General features: G+C 41.7%; 1 protein-coding gene and 1 long non-coding RNA gene across 5 annotated transcripts in view; one reads left to right on the forward strand and one right to left on the reverse strand.

Moving 5' to 3' along the window:
• The window catches only part of fibcd1b (fibrinogen C domain containing 1b), a 124946-nt gene that overhangs the window by 70950 nt on the left and 36352 nt on the right, over window positions 1-17644 (forward strand). The window lies entirely within an intron of this gene.
• Window positions 477-2331, reverse strand: LOC137034819 (uncharacterized). 2 transcript variants are annotated; one of them, XR_010896988.1, is made up of 3 exons: window positions 2217-2331; window positions 1953-2104; window positions 477-1623 (listed from the first exon to the last, which is right to left on the reverse strand). It is a non-coding gene; the product is annotated as an uncharacterized lncRNA (long non-coding RNA). The 2 variants fall into 2 exon arrangements; XR_010896989.1 differs by having other exon boundaries at window positions 2239-2330.

Genomic DNA, 17644 nt, shown 5'->3' on the forward strand with positions numbered 1-17644 from the left:
TCTTGTATTATGTGCTTTATGATTTAATGTCTTAAACTGTGATCAAGTTACCGTGCTCTAATCAGTGTTTTCACGATTGTTGGATATTTATATCCGTTACAAGAGCTTATTACGGCTCGAGCAAATGAACGCTGGACGAATCAGTTGCTCGGTCGTAATCTAAACAACTCTTTATAATTCCCTATAAATATTTCATTTGAGCTAATTTTACTTCCTAGGGTGTTTTCCCTACAACGGAGTACTGTATTTCTGTGCCAAAAATACTACACAGGCTTGTAGTAAGTGTTTTGAATTCGGCCATCACTAAATAAGTTGTTATTTCGGTTTTTTTGGCACACCAAAAATATTCTTGTTGCTTTATAATATTAATATTGAACCACTGTACTCACATGAACTGATTTAAATATGTTTTTAGTACATTAATGGATCTTGAGAGAGGAAATGTCATTGCTGGCTATGAAGGCCTCACTGAGCCATCGGATTTCAACAAAAATATCTTAATTTGCATTTCGAAGATTAATGAAGGTCTTACAGGTGTAGAACGGCATGAGGGTAAGTAATAAATGACATTTTCATTTTTGGCTGAACTAACCCTTTAAGGTGCTTTATGCAACCGGGCACAGTTCTTAAGAGACAAGACTGGAAGAGTGTATGTAAGAACATGTCAAAAAGCCCTTCAGTATTAGCTATGTAAGTGAAAAGGTGTTATTTCATTTGACAAACTTACATCTACAATACTTGCCATATTTTTAGTGTCACAAGTCCTTGGACCCTTGGTAAAATAACCCATTTCCTTACTTTGCTAAACCTGCTACGAATTTCATTTAGTTTTTCAATACCAGTCAAATGTGATCTTTCTTGAATTAGTTTTTAAGCATCTCATGCCATGTGTCACTTACCTGGCTCCTTACCTGTTCGTCTCATAATTGAGATCCCTCACCTTCATCGTCCTTTGTCTTCAGTCCAGACCAATCTGCTCACCATCATCTACAAATACAAAGAGACTGTTATCATCCAGCTAAGTTCATTCAACCTGTCATTATTCAATCTACTAACCTGTTTATTCTCCCCATCTCTGCCACCTGCAATAATAAACCTTTGTGAACTGTATTACCTCTGTTGTCTCCTTCTGTCCATGACACCATGACTCCTTTAAAAATAATATTATTTAAAATACTGTCAAAGGCTTTATGAAACTGCAGGGCTCTTTGACACGTTCTTACATACACTCTTCCAGTCTTGTCACTTAAGACTGGTTTTTGGTAACCAGGGCTAAACTAACCTTGTTGTATTGTTTGCTTGCTTTACCTGAAATTAAAGAAAGGCAATTTTACCCTCCATCTTTCTTTAAAATTATGCACTTACCTGTACTTCACTGTGGGAATTAACATATATATGTGCACATCTGATCAAACAGATTATTTTTTAACTCCATTTGCTTTGTGATAAAAAAAAGAGAGTAATAAATACATTTTATAAAGAAAAAAAATCTCCACTCTCCTCAAGTTTTTTTGTATTGCTAGTGGGGTAGCTGATAAATTTCTGGTCACCCTGTTTGAGCAGTACATTGTGTTGAGATTGATCCATGTGAAATACCAACTCAAGTCCTACAGAAACAAAAAACTGCAGAGAGGTGCATGTTATAATGGTACTACTAACAGCTCAGTAATTTGTAACGATAGCAATATAGTTTAGCTAAAAGTATGTGGAAACCTAACCATCACACCTATACAAGTTGATGGGCATCCCATTCCAAAACGGGAATGCAATATAAGTTTAAAGCAATGCAAGTTGTTTTGGATAACAGTGTCAACTAAATACATACATGTGAGAAAATGCTAGTCACTGAATTCTTCAGTACAACCTATTAAGTAATTAAAAAATGTTAATAATAATTAATAGAGGTGTCCACAAACTTTTTTAAACTTTAAGAGTATATGTAATAAACTTACACATGAATGGTGTGTGTGGTCTTGGTAGGCATCTCAGTCTTTAGGTTTTCTTCTAATCTTATGAATTTTACTTGATCCTTCAATTTAAGGAATATTTTAGGTATCATAGTTTTCAGTTAGGTTCATTCAAGTGTCCGCATCAATTCCATTGTCTGTTAAAACAACAGGATTCAATAGGAGAATGTCATATCTGCTTAATTGTGAAAATGTCTGTTTTGCTGCAATGGGGAAGTTAAACAGAGTGTGCATTTTTGTGAGATAAACCTTGAAATGTAGGGATGATCACCTGGAAACTGTTGCCATCAACCAGTCAGCCACATGGATTTTCCAGTGAATCAGCTCTGAGCTCATTCTTGCCTCTATATGCAGAGAAATGTTGCAATTTAGAAAACAATGCGTTATAAAATATGAATAAAAACAAACTTTTCATTTTTACTAAATTCTCTCTCTCTCTCTCTCGGGCGCGCGAGCAAACACGCGCACACACAGTAAGGATAAAAAAACGGGAAAATATCTTGAAATAGTACATGTGGAAAAGGTGTAGTAAGTGGTAAGTTACACCCGGAATTATTTCTCCAGGCCGTTAAATTGACAATATTGTGGCCGCATTAACACGACGTGTCTGCTTAGGCCCATCGTCATTTATTCATTATCACACACCTTAAAGTTATTATGACATTAAATAGGTGTTTCATAGCTTTTTCAAAAAGTTAATAGTTTATTTGAGACGTTATGTTGTCTTACCTCAGATTTTTGTGTCGTTCCGCTCATTCCCACTCCCGCTGCTGCCGCTTCAAAATTTGTAACGGTTTTTTCCACGTGACCACTGACATCATTGCGCGAGAGAGACTTGTGGAGATTCAGTGCATTGCTTTGCGTACTAAAGCCCAGATGAAAACATTTAAAGCATTTTGAAGGATTTGCTCATTCATGCTTAAAAACGAAACAATATTAATAATCTCGTTTACTTTTAGTGAAAATAATGTACTTTTGAATTGCTAGTTATTTGTCAGTATTCTTATTTTGTAAAAACGTTTAGGCACAAGCAATCTCAGCACATAAATGATTAACAACAGTTGTAGTAAAAGCAATAGTAGTAGTAGTAGTAGTAGTAGTAGGCTAGTAGCCTAATGATAATAATAATAAACTAAATAAAGATAAAATAATCTTCCTGATGAAACCTTACACAATACAATTATGAAATGTTTTCTAAAACATGAGCTAATAACAAAGTAGATAAAGTTGGAACAGAAGGAGAGATAAAACACAAAATAAATTGCCTGTGCATCACACCTTACTCGTGATTTTTGCTCCAAAACTGCATAGTGTCCTTTTCAATTGGGGAATATTTATACGTTTGTCTAAGCAATGTTAAGATGCAATTTATAGAAATGTGCGGGGAGGTCGGGGGGTACAGATGAAACACTGTATCGACTGTACACTCCATAGAATCCAATCATATTAGAAAAGGTACATAAATGAACCTTAACTACACACAGGTTCTAATATGAACCCTGTTACCACAACAAAGGTTCTAAAAAGAACTTCCAAATAACCAGTTTACCTGTAAGTTCAACTTTGAACCTTTTTGATAGTTAGAAGTTCATATTTGCACTATAAAGTTCTTTATTGAACTCCAAAGGTTCGACCTCTTCTAAGAGTGTAAGGCATTACTATTTTTGAGAGTAATATGTAATATATTACTTTTTTGAGTAACTAGCCCCAACACTGTATCTGTCTGTCTATCTGTCTGTCTAATCAATGCTTTGTCAAGCCAACATTGTTGTTTTGACAAACTTTCCTTTTTAGTTTAAAAATTAAATGAATATAATTTCATTTCATTTCAATTCATTTTATTTCTACTTCTTACATTAGAATTCAAACTGCAATTCCACATGTTTGCTACCTCAAATTCAGGAATTAATTTGTATACCCTACAGACCAATCAAGCCTGCAGTGAGTCACACAGTCAACAATAACATAACAGGAGCCTAACATGTCAGGGTTATAATGCCCAGTTGATAGTGCTTTGTCCCTTTAATGCATTTACTTTCCAACCTAGAAAGTGAAACGTACTGGATTAGAGTGCTAAACATCTATCTCCACATGATCACAGGATGAACAGCAGCTACCTTTTCCCTATGCTTTTCTTCCACTCCATGTAGCAAGCAGGAATCAAATCAACAAGAAAGCTCAGATTGCCATGTTTACCATTTTTTGGAAGCCAAAATGGCTTTTGACAGCCAAAGCGCTATAATCAAGCTCTTAACCTGCAGAGAGGTTTAAACTAGAATCATTATTGTGTGTGTTGGTTTGCATGAGTGTTTTTGTTCCTCTGTTTGCGTAATGAGATGAGCAGTGGGGACTAGCATTTTGTTCTCTGCTAAGATACGCACACACACAGAGAGAGTGAGAGAGAGGATGTATAGGGAATTTAAAGGACATAAAAAGTCAAACACACACACACACATACTGTCTGAGGTTAATAAATTGGTACAATGGATGCAGGCTGACAGATAGATGTGGCATCAGTCAGGCCCATGGGAACGTGGATGAAGATACAGTTGTTTCTAATGTTGCCACCCCTCCTCTACTGGTGTGGCCAAGTGAGACACTTGCGCTCCAGGGCATACTTATACATGGAAATAGATTCTCACTGTCTTTCCCCTGTTAAGTAGATTAACATCAAAGAGATGTACAGTTTGGTTTAGTCAAGTGTGAACTTACAGACTTTGGTTCTCCGCACACACTTTGTTTGCTGCATTGCAGGAGGATGGCAGTCATTGCACTTTCTATTGTGTCCTGTTCTGCTAATTCCCCACAGGCTGAGAGAGGGACAGAAGTAGCAGGCCATATTATAGTGTCTATAGTGTGTGTGTAAAGCTTCTCTGTCCGTTTCTCACACACATGGACATTGTTTACCCTTGAGATTTAGATAAAGCTTACATCATGTTCATTTTAACCAGTCAAATTCCCTCATGGCTCAATTTTTCTTCCTTACCCTTGACCCTCTGTGTCATCAAACACTTCCACTGAATGCTCTTGGGAGTTAAGGTGATGGCAGAGGCTGCCCTTGTTGGGTGAAACAGGGCTAGTTTTATGATATACAGTGGTTGAATTTTGAAGAATAGAACTTTCCCTCCCATTTCAGTCTAGTGCTGCAATCTGTGCCGAAGTAGAAAACTGCTTGCACTCAAAAGTACAGGTCTACTAATATTTTAGAAGCTGACTTTGATTGATTGATTGATTGATTGCATGAGAATGGCTTGACAAGCACAGTTTTCCTGCCTGTGTTGAAGTATTTACTATTGGAAAAAGATTTTTTTAAAAGGTAAAGTATGTAAGATGTGTGAAAAGGGCATTTACAAAAAATGCTGTATTGTTGTAATTCTTCTAGGGACCACTAGTGTCACAGAATCGATATTCTTCACCTTTAAAGACCATAAAACTTTTTAAAAATTCCTGTCAAATTTTAGGCATAAATTGATTGCCTCAAAGCATGGACTAAAACCCACAAAAGCCAATTTTCACATCAAATTAAAATTTATGTAAAGTTTGGTTTGTTTGTTTGTTTGTTTATATATTTATATTTCCCTTCCCTTTCACACTGTGTCTAGCGCTATGGGGAACCGGTGTCTGAAACGCTATCAAATCACTTATTGGCTGGCGGCAGCCTATGACGTCAGTACTAGTGCGACCCGAACACACATAATGGGTGCCTAGAGAACAAGTCATCCTCTTTTCTTCTTCAGGGACTGTTTTGTCTAAACACTGTTCAAACGCTGTTCAGGGTAAGACGTTTCAAGCGGTGTGTACATCCGTGTCATAGATATTTGATGCTTTTGATGACACTCATGACTTGTGCGTCCTTTGTTAAAGTATGCATGTTCAGTGCTTTAGAGTTCTTGTTCTTGTTCTTGTTTTTGTGAGAGCTTTTCCTGCTGAGGAAGCTTCACTCTCATTTGTCTCTCTTTCTGTGGGAAGAGGGACAATCTTTTGTGCTCGATGTGCACAGAAGAAGTTCGACTGAAGTGTCTGTAGGTGTTTATTTCGTATGCTTCAGCGGCTGACGAGAGTGCTGTTTGAGGATGCGTTGTCTTTGCAGTTTTGTAGGTCGCCTCACTTTGGTGAGAACCGTTACAATTTTAGCAACCTCAGCTCCCTATAGAAAGGAATAAAAGGGGCATTTATTCATCTCAGGCGCTTTTACATCAGGCCTGAGGCTGGACCGATGATGTGTTTTTTCCATCATTTGGAACGCTTCTGTGGTCCTGCACAGAGCTTGTTAGTGAGCGCATCCTTTCAGACTGCAGAGTATGGCAGGCCACTTTTACATTTAGGCCTCTGCTCTTTAAGGTCTCAGGTTGAGCTTTTAGGTTACCTCTCCTTTTGTGAGAGCCATTAAAAATTCAGTGACCTCAGCTCCCTGTAGAAATAAAGGGGGTGTTTATTCTATATTATGTGTATAGATTACAATATATATATATATATATATATATATATATATATATATATATATATATATATATATATATATATATATATATATATATATATATATACAGTAGTCACCATTTGAAGTGGATTAAAACCTTTCATCAAAGTTGTCCTAAAACCTTCTACATTTTTTGATCCTCTTCAAATGTTGACCACTATATATATATATATATATATATATATATATACTTATGTAGTGGGGCATTTAACTGGGGCCCTGGAGCTCCAGCGATTAGGGAAGGTTATTGTGACACCCTTACTATGTGCCTCCTCTCTTTGTGAGGCTTTTATATAGTGGGCAACATTTAGAAAGTAATATCACCGGTAGTGAATGGCATTGCCTCCTCTCGATCTGAGAGTTGGTTTTCTAGGCCACCGCTCATCTGAGCTCCAGATAGTTGATATGTCAGGTGCCCAGGCCTTTGGGGCCACCCTGATAATCCTTCTGGTTTAAGAGAGTCATTTTGCTGAAGCCACCGCTCTGCTGAGCTCCAGGTAATACCACAATTTGGGGTGTATGGCCTTTGTTAGGCCCCCTTGATACCTTCCCTAGGTTGAGTGAAGTGGTTTCCTCTCGCTGAGAGAGTAAAGGGCGATATGCAGAAGCCTCCGCTCCCTCGAGCTCCAAAAAGATCATGACTGTAGGTGTCGGCCCTCTCTGGGCCGCTTTGTCATTACCATGTGGTGAGTGAACTGGCTTCCTCTCGTGAGAGTCGCTGTTCGAAGCTACCACTTCACTGAGCTCCAGGTGGTGAGTTCACCTGTGTGTTGAGAGCCGGCCTCCTTTTTTTTAGAGTTTTTAGGTTAAAGTCTCCACTCCATTGAGCTCCTGGAAGTTCATGAGTGTGTCGGACCTTCTTTTTGGGCCGCCCCTATTTCCGGCCTAGGCTAGTACTTTAGGAGTGTCTTTTAGACAGAGGTGGTAATGCTGCAGCTTTTCCGCCTCCTAGCATGCCGTAGCTCAGAGTAGGTTAATCCTAGGAGAGCCTCTCCAGCTTAGGACTGGCAGCTAGTGATCCTAGTACGCATCCTCTCATTGTGAGAGTCGTCCCCGGCCGGGGCCCGCCTTCTGCATTAGGCTATTAATGCGAGTAGCAGGCTTTACAGCCTCCTTTATTTGCCTAGGTTGAGCTTAGACTCCTCTTGATATTAGAGTAAAAGCGATATGCTGAGCTTCAGTTCAGTGGTGTTAGGCACAGACAGATAGCCAGGTGGTGTAGACGGTTCAGACAGTCATTCTTGTCTTGGAGCAAGAGTTTTTGCTCAGGCTTTCACCCTTTTCTTGGGTTTGGCTCACTTTGCTCCCAGAGCTCTGTTGCGGTTGAGCGTATTCCAAGCCTGCAATACCTCTAGTGGCTGTTTCTGTTGGAGTTAGATTTGCTACCAAGTAGTTGCCCCTCCTTTGGTCTCCTTGAGAGCGATCCTCCAGGTTGAGCTAGGTTCCTGAGTGTCCTAGTTCCCTAGAGTTGAAATTGTAGATCTGCTAGCAAGTAGTTGGCCCTTGAGTGGGCCACCTTGAAGTTGATCGTCTGGATCAGGTAGGTCCTTAGCACTTCCAGCTAAGTTAGTATCCTGACTCCCTAGAGTTATATCAGAATGTAGGCTCTTCAGGAGCCTCCCTGGTACTTGTGTTGAGCTTGGTCAATATTCATCTCTGTTGAGTCTAGTTGGTACTCCCCTCACATTGAGGGCTGTTCCTTAGAGTACAGTGCTTCTGAGTTCTGTTCGGAAGGTTGAAGGTCTCTCGTAACACCTCCCTGGTAGATCAGTATTTTAGGCTGTAGGTACTCAGGCTTTTGTCTATGGGAGGTGAACCCGCTAGCACAGCAGATGCTCCTGGTCACGAATTGGTTCAGTTTTCATCACTTCCCTGGCTCCCTGAAGAATCGCCTGCTTAGAGTGCGGGATTTACCAGAGCGTTCGGGATTTACCAGAGCTGTAAATTCTGTGCGCTTGGTCAGTCTCGATCGACCCCTTATTCTTCAGCACGCGTATCCAGACGGGGAGCATTTTTTGAAGGAAGCCTATTGGGTCATCCCCTTCTCAGCCTTGCAGCAGTCCCACCAAACACACATTATTACAGCGAGACCTGTCCTCTAACTCCGCGATTTTCAAGGTGAGGCTTTGCTGCTCTGTTGTACACATATTTAAACCTTTCTTCATCTGTCACGTCTCACCCTGAATCTTATCTACCTTTGATACCAAGTCTTGTACCGTATTCCTTTGAGATTGTACTTCTTGGCAGAGCTTGATCAGAGAGGATTTAACATCCTTCATAGCCATCCGTATTGCATTCCGAAGTGTAGTTTCAAGAGAAATTTGTTGTTTTGAAAGTGCCTCCGCAATGGCGTCAGTCAGATTAGCCTCAGTGGCTAATACGATTGTCATGATTTGATAGCGTTTCTGACAAAAGTTCCCGCGGAGGCGTTCCCCATAGCGCTAGACACAGTGTCTTGTTCCCTGTTCTCAGAGAACCATGGTTACATGCGTAACCTGAAACAATTTATTTTGATGTCAATTTTATATTAGTTACATTTTGATATCAGAATGAATTTCAGAATGAGTTTGCCTTTGGCTCCCAGTCAAGAGGAACCAAACAGAGGTCAAACCAAAAATTAGCATGTTTGCTATTTTGGATCCATTTCTGAAATTATTGCTTGTTGTTTAAACAATCTTGACTCAAATGTAAATAGTGTTGAATGGTGGAAATTTTTGCTTACTTATGTAAAGGAGAATTTTATAAAGCTTTAGTTGATTGCCGCTGAATACAAGTGCTACCATTCAAGTTTACAGCTCTGTCTGAAAAGAAGCAGGTGTCATAGACCTCTTACTACATGATGTTATTGGGCGATTATTAATTAGATTTACTTTAAAAGTTGGAAAATTTTTTGACCTGCCAGTTAAAGATTTTCAAGCAATAAACACAAAGCCGGGCAGCATCGTTCACCAAAGGACAAGGACGAGGATTATGAAGTCATTCAGTCTCTTTCATTTTTGTAGTTCATCTGATATGGTCAATAGCAATGTGAGAGAGGAAGATGACATGAAAGAAGTCATGTGTCAAATAAAAGAAAAATATTTTCTTTATTTTTCTTTTTAATGGACCCAGTGAGTCAGAGAGAGGGAACATAGAATAGAAGGAAGCGCACATTAAGAAAAAGTATTAACTGACACCATGCTGCAATGTATACATGCAACTATGAATGGCATTTTCGTACATATAAAATGTATGTGTAATCAAGAGACATATTTATAATGGCCATACAGTGGGAAGGTCATCAAATAAAGATCCTATCCTACACTCTAAAAAAAATCCTTGGTTAAAAACAACTCAGCGTTTGGATTAAAAAAAAATAACCCAACATTTTTAAAAGTTTAGTTTGAAGTGTGCGTTCTATAAATCGAGAAGGATTCTCCCCTCTGCATTTTCTCTCTAGCTGTAATCTGTTAATTATTACAGGAAAAAAGTGTTTACTCACCAACCTCTTTATTAGGTACACCTCAGTCTCAGTCTTGGCTGAACTTTTGATGCATATGGCACACAAAATTGGAACAACCTGGATTTTCAAAAGTATGTGAAGTATGTAAAGTTTGTGGCATAGACTCTTTAAAAATGCATCCAAGAGTTTTACACAACAGTTCTTATTGTAGGGACTTTGAGGTTACATTTTCACTCCCCTTTACATGTCAGTCAGATGGCCTCTGTGTGGTCCTTGGCCAATGAAAGCTGCTATGGAGTCCAGACCTTCTGCTGTCAGTCTGAAGGTTTGGCTATGCGATAATTTCTTTCATCTGCTGAACACAAAAGAAGATATTTTGAAGAATGTGGGTAACATTGACTTCCATAGTATTTTTTTTTTTCCATACTATAGAAGTCAGTGGTGTCCATCACCTGTTTGGTTACCTATATTCTTCAAAATATCTTCTTTTGTGTTCGGCAGAAGAAAGAAATTTATACAGGTTTGGAACAACTTAAAGGCGCGTAAATGATGATATTTTTTTTTCATTTTTGGGTGAACTATCCCTTTAACAGGTTAGATCCGCTTTTGCATGCAGAAGTGCCTTAATTTGTCACAGCATAGATTCAACAAGGTACTGGTTCTTCAGAGATTTTGGTATATATTTACATGATAGCATCACGCAGTTACTGCAGATTTGTCAGCTGCACATCCATGATGCGTATCTCCCTTTCCACTACATCCCAAAAGTTAAAATGTGAATAATTTTAACAAAATAAGAGAGATCATATAAAATTCATGTTATTTTTTATATAGTACTGTCCTGAATAAGATATTTTACACAAAAGATGTTTACATATAGTCCATAAGACAAAAAAAATAAAAAAATAAAAAATAGCAGGACAATTGAGGGACTCGAACACAATTATTAAAAAAGGTTCCAACATTCACTGCTGCTCCAGAAGGGAACATGATGCATTAAGAGCCAGGGGGTAAAAACCAAATTTTTCTTATTTTGTTGAAATATCTTTCTTTTTTTTTCATTTAGTACTGCCCTTCGAAAAAATAGAAGATACTTGCAGGTTTCCCGGAAGACAAATTAAGTACAATTTACAATGATCTTAAAATTCAAAAGTTTTCACCCCTGGTACTTAATGCATCGGGTTTCCTTCTGAAATATCAGTAAATTGAAGATTTTTATTTATATTGTTTGATTTATTTCTGGAGTGGCAAAATATAACATTCTTACAACATTTACCACAAGCACTATCTAATATGCAAATGAATCATGCAGGTGAGCTGGTGCAAAGTTGTTTCTATTAAAGTTTTTCCTGCCTCAGTAAGCCAGGTGTGTTTTTTCGGTTATTTAATCTGTCAAAACGCTATTTAAATTCAGAGCTTTTGGACCAAAACAATTCAAGTGAAGTTAGAGATTTAGCTTCTTTCGCTGTGATTTAAAACTAGGCTGAGCACTCTTGAAGCAGGGCTGGAGCCTGAATGTCAAATGGTTTATAAAAACTCATTGGCCTGGGCCAGTGATGGCAAGCTGTGGTAATCTCCACTAAACTGTTGCAGCTCCAGCAGCTTTGTGTGTTTTTGTGTGTTTTTTGTGTGTGTGTGTGTGTGTGTGTGTGTGTGTGTGTGTGTGTGTGTGTGTGTGTGTGTGTGTGTGTGTGTGTGTGTGTCAGGCTTGTCTAAATTGTGGGAACTAGCCAACAATACCCACTGCGAGGAGGGAAAGAGGGATACTTAAAGGGATAGTTTACCCAAAACCTCTGTTCAGCAGAAAAGTTGAGTTTGGGGTCAGCAAAAGTATTTTTCATGTTTTTGAAAGACACACTAAGGGGCCGTTCACACCGAACACGTTTTTCCATTCTACTGCACTACTTTTATTTTTCTATGTAAACACACACTAGACGGACCCGTTTGACCATTGTGATCGCTTTCTAAAAACACTTCACTCAAGTTAAAATCGAATCAAAAACACATTCTCTGTGAACCGGCCCTAAGGCTGCATTTATGTTATCAAAATACAGTAAAAAAAAAAAATAATATTATGAAATAATATTATTTAAAATAACTTTTATATTTTATTATATTTGTAAATGTAATTTATTCCTGTCATGACAAAGCTGAATTTTCAGCATCATCACTCCAGTCTTCAGTGTCACATTATCCTTCAGAAATCATTCAATTATGGTGATTTGGTCCTCAAGAAACATTTCTGATTATCAATGTTGAGAGCAGTTGTGCTGCTTAATATTTTTGTGGAAACTGTGATATAATGTTTAGGATTATTTGATAAATAATAATAATAAAAAATAATTATAATTCTCTTTTTGATCAGTTTAATGTGTTCTTGCTGAATAAATGTATGATTCTCTTTATTTGTCGAGAGCAAGTGGTGCTGACAAATAGACCCTTTTTAGCTGCTACACTGCTTTTTGCACATTTAAGGTGAGCTCTGTCATTGATAATATCCAGGGACATTGTCTTATTTACTCCAAATTGGGTTTAATCAGGAGAAGAAAAAAAAAAACATTGTTAACTGAATCTATCATTACTGGGGAGCTCATTCACTCTTCACAAAGAAGATATGACAAGAGATGAGAGATGATTATCATGCCTTATTAAGACACATTCACTTCTTTTTTTCTATTTCACTCTGTGTTCTCTTTCTGTCTCTCTTAGCACTCTCTCTTTTATTTCTTTCCTTCATTCTGGTTGTAAATCCTCAAACTCCCTGATCAATTATAGCACTATGAATTATGGCTCCCTAACAAAGAGCATCCATTTTCTGTGTGAGTCATGAGTGCCCCTCCATAATTTTTTCTCACACAGACACACACAAACTCGAGCATGACAACTAGTGCGCTTGCCATAATGCACCAACTCATGCTAACTATGGGTGTCATTGGAGTTTAGTATTGCAAAGAAATATGATACACATAAAAAGTAAGTGGAGAATGAAGGAAAGAGAAGGAGGATGTTGAGATGAAAGATGTCTTAAGTGAGTGAGCGCATTAATACCAGTCCAGTGTCATAGAGGTGAAAGTGAGCTCAAACACAGATGTGTTGTGTGAGTGTGTGTTTGTAAGTACCTCATTGAGATCTCAGAGTTATGAAAAGATGAATCATAATCCAGTCGACCTAAGCTCTATGAACAGATGACATTGCATTTGTATTTACTTGTGTCATTTCTGTCCATTTGAAAGGCTTTTTCCCCTCAAATCCCCAACCCCTTCTCATTGTGCCTCTCTCTCTTTCTTTAATAGCCTCCATTAGTGTACTAATCATCTCAGATAATTATCTTGTTTTGCTCTTGGAACACTCTCGGTGGAAATCTGCACATTTTTGTCATATTTTCAGCACTTTTTGTGGGAGAAAATCAGCACAGTTCTGCAGAAAATATTTAAATATGTTAAATGGAGCTTAGAGTTCTACAATCTATCGATAGCTGAAAGCATTATTAAATTAGTCTGAATTGTATTTAAACAACAGCAATGCTAAAAAACAACAACAACCCCATCTGAAACCAGCCCGTGCAAGCTAGTTTGCTTGGCCTTGTTCTTTTGGCTGGTTTTAGAGCTGTTTTGGGCACTTGTCAGACTAACTAAAGACCAGCTCTGCCACACCAGGAGACCATTTTACACCAGCTTCATTTACTCGCCCTCAACCCATGTTGTTCCTAACCTGTAAGGCTTTCTCTTATCTGTGGAACACAAAAGAAAATATTTTGAGAAACTTCCACAGAAGAAAGAAAATCAAATGGGTTTGGAATGACATAAGGGTGAATAAATTCTGTCATCATTGTTATTTGGGGGTGTATCACTTTAAGGCTGTGGGTTTTTCAGCAGTGATGTATTCAAAATGCAGTTGTAAGGAAGAACGTCTCGGTTACGACTGTAACCTTAGTTCCCTGAAGAGGGAACGAGACGTTGCGTCGAGAAATTGACGCTGTGGGAACGCAACGCGTTATGTCGTCATGAAGCACGTGTGAAATCCGTCCAATGGAGTGACGAGACGTCACAGGCGGGTGACGTCATGACCAGGAAACTATAAAGCACGCTCAAACAAAGCAATGCTAGCTTCAAGTGTCTGAAGTAGTCGCTTGACAAGCATGCAGGAAGTATGGCAGGACGACGCAACGTCTCGTTCCCTCTTCAGGGAACTAAGGTTACAGTCGTAACCGAGACGTTCCCTTTCAAGGGAACTCGCGTTGCGTCGAGAAATTGACGCTGTGGGAACGTTAATACCCACGCCGCCATAATGACCAATGCCTGTCTAGTGTGACTCGTCAACACCAGACAGAACCCTGGCCCCAGGAGTGGAGCTCAGATCAAGGTCATAGAACCTCATGAATGTATGCGGTGAGGACCAGCCTGCCGCATCACAAACATCTTGCAAAGATGCTCCGAAGAGCAGAGCTTTAGAGGCCGCCATACTCCTAGTGGAGTGGGCTCGAACTGCCAAAGGAGATGGCAGTCCGGCCGACTCGTAAGCAAGTGAGATAGCCTCAACTATCCACTTACTCATCCTCTGCTTAGATACCGGGGCCCCTTTTTTAGGGGACCCGAAACAAATGAACAACTGTTCCGACTTACGCCACAGGGCAGCTCTGTGGACATAAGCATCCAACGCCCGAACTGGGCAAAGCAGATTAAGGCGTTCCTGGTCTGAATCCCTGAAGGGAGGAGGACAGAAGGCTTGCAGTACTATGGGCCTCACCACATTGGTGGGGACCTTAGGAACATACCCAGGTCTGGGATGAAGGAAAGCCTTCACCATACCGGGTGCAAATTCCAAGCACGATGGGGCAACCGAAAGAGCTTGCAAATCTCCTATTCTTTTAAGAGAGGAGATAGCAAGAAGGAACAGAGTCTTGAAGGTCAAGAACTTAACAGGAACCTCCTCAATGGGTTCAAAGGGAGCTAAGGAAAGGCCCTGGAGCACCACAGCCAAATCCCAAGCCGGTACCCTCGTGCGTACCGCAGGCCTCAGCCTCAGTGTGCCACGAAGGAAGCGAGTGACAAGAGGGTCTCTCCCCAGAGAGCCACCAGCCAAAGGTGTGTGGTAAGCCGCAATAGCCGTCACATAGACTTTTAAGGTGGACGGAGATAACCCTGCAGTGAACCTCTCCTGCAGAAATTCCAACACTGCCCCAACCGAACAGTTTAAAGGATCCAACTGACGAACACTGCACCAAGTAGAAAACAGCTTCCATTTAAAAGCATACAGCTTCCTTGTGGAGGGAGCCCTAGAGTGAAGGATGGTACCCACAACCTCGGCTGAGAGACCAGAGTCTATGAGCTGGGTCCCCTCAGAGGCCAAGCCCACAGGTTCCAAAGTTCCGGGCGAGGGTGAAATATTGAGCCCTCCGCCTGAGACAGAAGATCCCTCCTGACTGGAATCTCCCAGGGAGAGCCGTCTAGGAGAGATACTAGGTCCGAAAACCAAACTCTGTCCGGCCACCGCGGGGCTATCAAGACGAGCCGGACTTGGTCCCGGCGAATTCTCTCTAAGACTCCCGGGAGCAGAGCAATCGGAGGAAAAGCGTACAGACGAAGCCTCGGCCATGTCTGCACCATAGCATCCAGTCCGAGAGGAGCTGGATGGGTGAGGGAGAACCAGAGTGGACAGTGAGACGTCTCTCGAGACGCAAACAGATCCACCTGAGCCCGGCCAAACATCCCCCATATTTGCTCCACCACCTCGGGGTGGAGCCTCCATTCCCCGGGCCTCAGCCCCTGCCTTGACAGGACGTCTGCTCCTATGTTTTGAACCCCGGGGATGTATGCTGCACGAAGCGACAGCAACTTCCCCTGGGACCACAGGAGGATTTGGTGCGCCAGTTTGTAAAGCGGACGCGAACGCAAACCTCCCTGGTGATTTATATAGGCAACCACCGATGTGTTGTCTGACCGGACAAGAACATGGTGGCCCCTGAGATCTGGGAGAAAGACTCTGAGAGCCAAGAACACAGCCATCATCTCCAGGCAGTTGATGTGCCAGGAGAGATGATGTTCGCTCCACAGACCCTGAGTTGGGCGTCCGTCTAGGATCGCCCCCCAACCCGTGAGGGAGGCATCTGTCGTTAGCATCTTGCGACGACAAGGAGCTCCCAATACCGGGCCTTGGGATAAAAACCAAGGTTTCTTCCACATGTCGAGGGCACGTAGGCATCGCCGCGTGACCTTGATCATGCGAAATGGATTTCCCCTTGGAGAAAACCCCCTGGTCCTGAGCCACCACTGCAGGGGTCTCATGTACAGCAGGCCAAAGGGAATCACGTTGGACGCTGCTGCCATTAAACCCAACAGTCTCTGAAATTGTTTCACAGTGAGTGACTGGCCTAGCCTTATCCGGTTTACGGTAGAAAGGATTGAATCTATGCGAGCAGGTGAAAGACGCGCCTGCATCACAACAGAGTCCCAAACCACGCCCAGAAAAGTGGTTCTCTGAGCTGGAGAAAGAACACTCTTCTTGGCATTCAACCTTAACCCCAACCTTCTCATGTGGGCGAGAACGACATCTCGATGCCGAACCGCAAGTTGTTGCAATTGAGCTAATATTAGCCAATCGTCGATGTAATTGAGAATGCGAATGCCCTGTAAACGCAGTGGCGCCAAGGCTGCATCCATGCATTTGGTGAAAGTGCGGGGTGATAACGCTAGGCCGAACGGAAGAACCCGATACTGGTAAACTTTGCCCCCAAAAGCGAACCTCAGGAACTTCCTGTGATGCGGAAGGATGGAGATGTGGAAATACGCGTCCTTGAGATCGATCGTGACAAACCAGTCCTCGGACCTGATTTGTGACACGATTTGTCTCAACGTTAACATTTTGAATTTGAGCTTCATAACTGACTGGTTCAGCAGACGCAGATCCAAAATGGGACGCAACCCCCCATCCTTCTTCGGAACGATAAAATAACGGCTGTAAAAACCGTTTTCTCTGTCGAGAGGAAGTACATGCTCTATGGCTTCCTTCTCCAACAGAGTTTTTACCTCCTGTTCCATAACCAGAGCCTGCTCGGGGCCCACCACAGTGGGCAGGACCCCCGCGAACCTGGGTGGGCGAGACCCGAACTGAATAGTATACCCCTTTTCGACTGTACGCAGGACCCATTGAGAAATATTTGGCAGTAGCCTCCATGCTGTCAGATATTCTACTAAGGGAACCAGTCTCTCGAGACTGGCCTCTGGTGTAATTTGAACAGCCAAAACGGTGCCCTGAAGCGGCGCACCAGCAGGGGGCAACCGAGCTGACTGTTCGGAGACCCTCCTTAGAGGGGGCGAGCGCCCCAGGGCCGCTACGTTTCCGGGCGGACACCTGGGTGTTTGCTCGCTGGGGACCACCGCGCCCTGAAGCACACGAGGTGGCAGGGTTGGCAGAACGGCCCCCTGAGGGCACTGAAGAGAACTGGGCACCGTATACTGAGGTGTGCGCCACTTCTCTCCAGCGGGGGCTGCCCTCATTTGAGCCCTGACACTCGCAGCGTCAGGACTTCTTTGCTGCAGCCTTCTTGGCGATAATGACGTTCCTCAGATCCGTCTTACCCCTTGAAGGCTGCGGCTGTGAGCGCCCTCCCGACCCCCCGAATCTCTGAGGAGGGGTACGGGTAGAAACGCTCTGCTTTTGATTGGCACGGTGTTGCTGTGAGGAGCTGGCTTTTGATGACTGGGGCTGCTGGTGTTGTGGAACAGCCCCAGGGGTGAAAGAGCGACGGGGGAGGAG

The sequence above is a fragment of the Chanodichthys erythropterus genome, chromosome 13, assembly GCF_024489055.1.
Source record: "Chanodichthys erythropterus isolate Z2021 chromosome 13, ASM2448905v1, whole genome shotgun sequence".
Taxonomy (NCBI): domain Eukaryota; kingdom Metazoa; phylum Chordata; class Actinopteri; order Cypriniformes; family Xenocyprididae; genus Chanodichthys; species Chanodichthys erythropterus.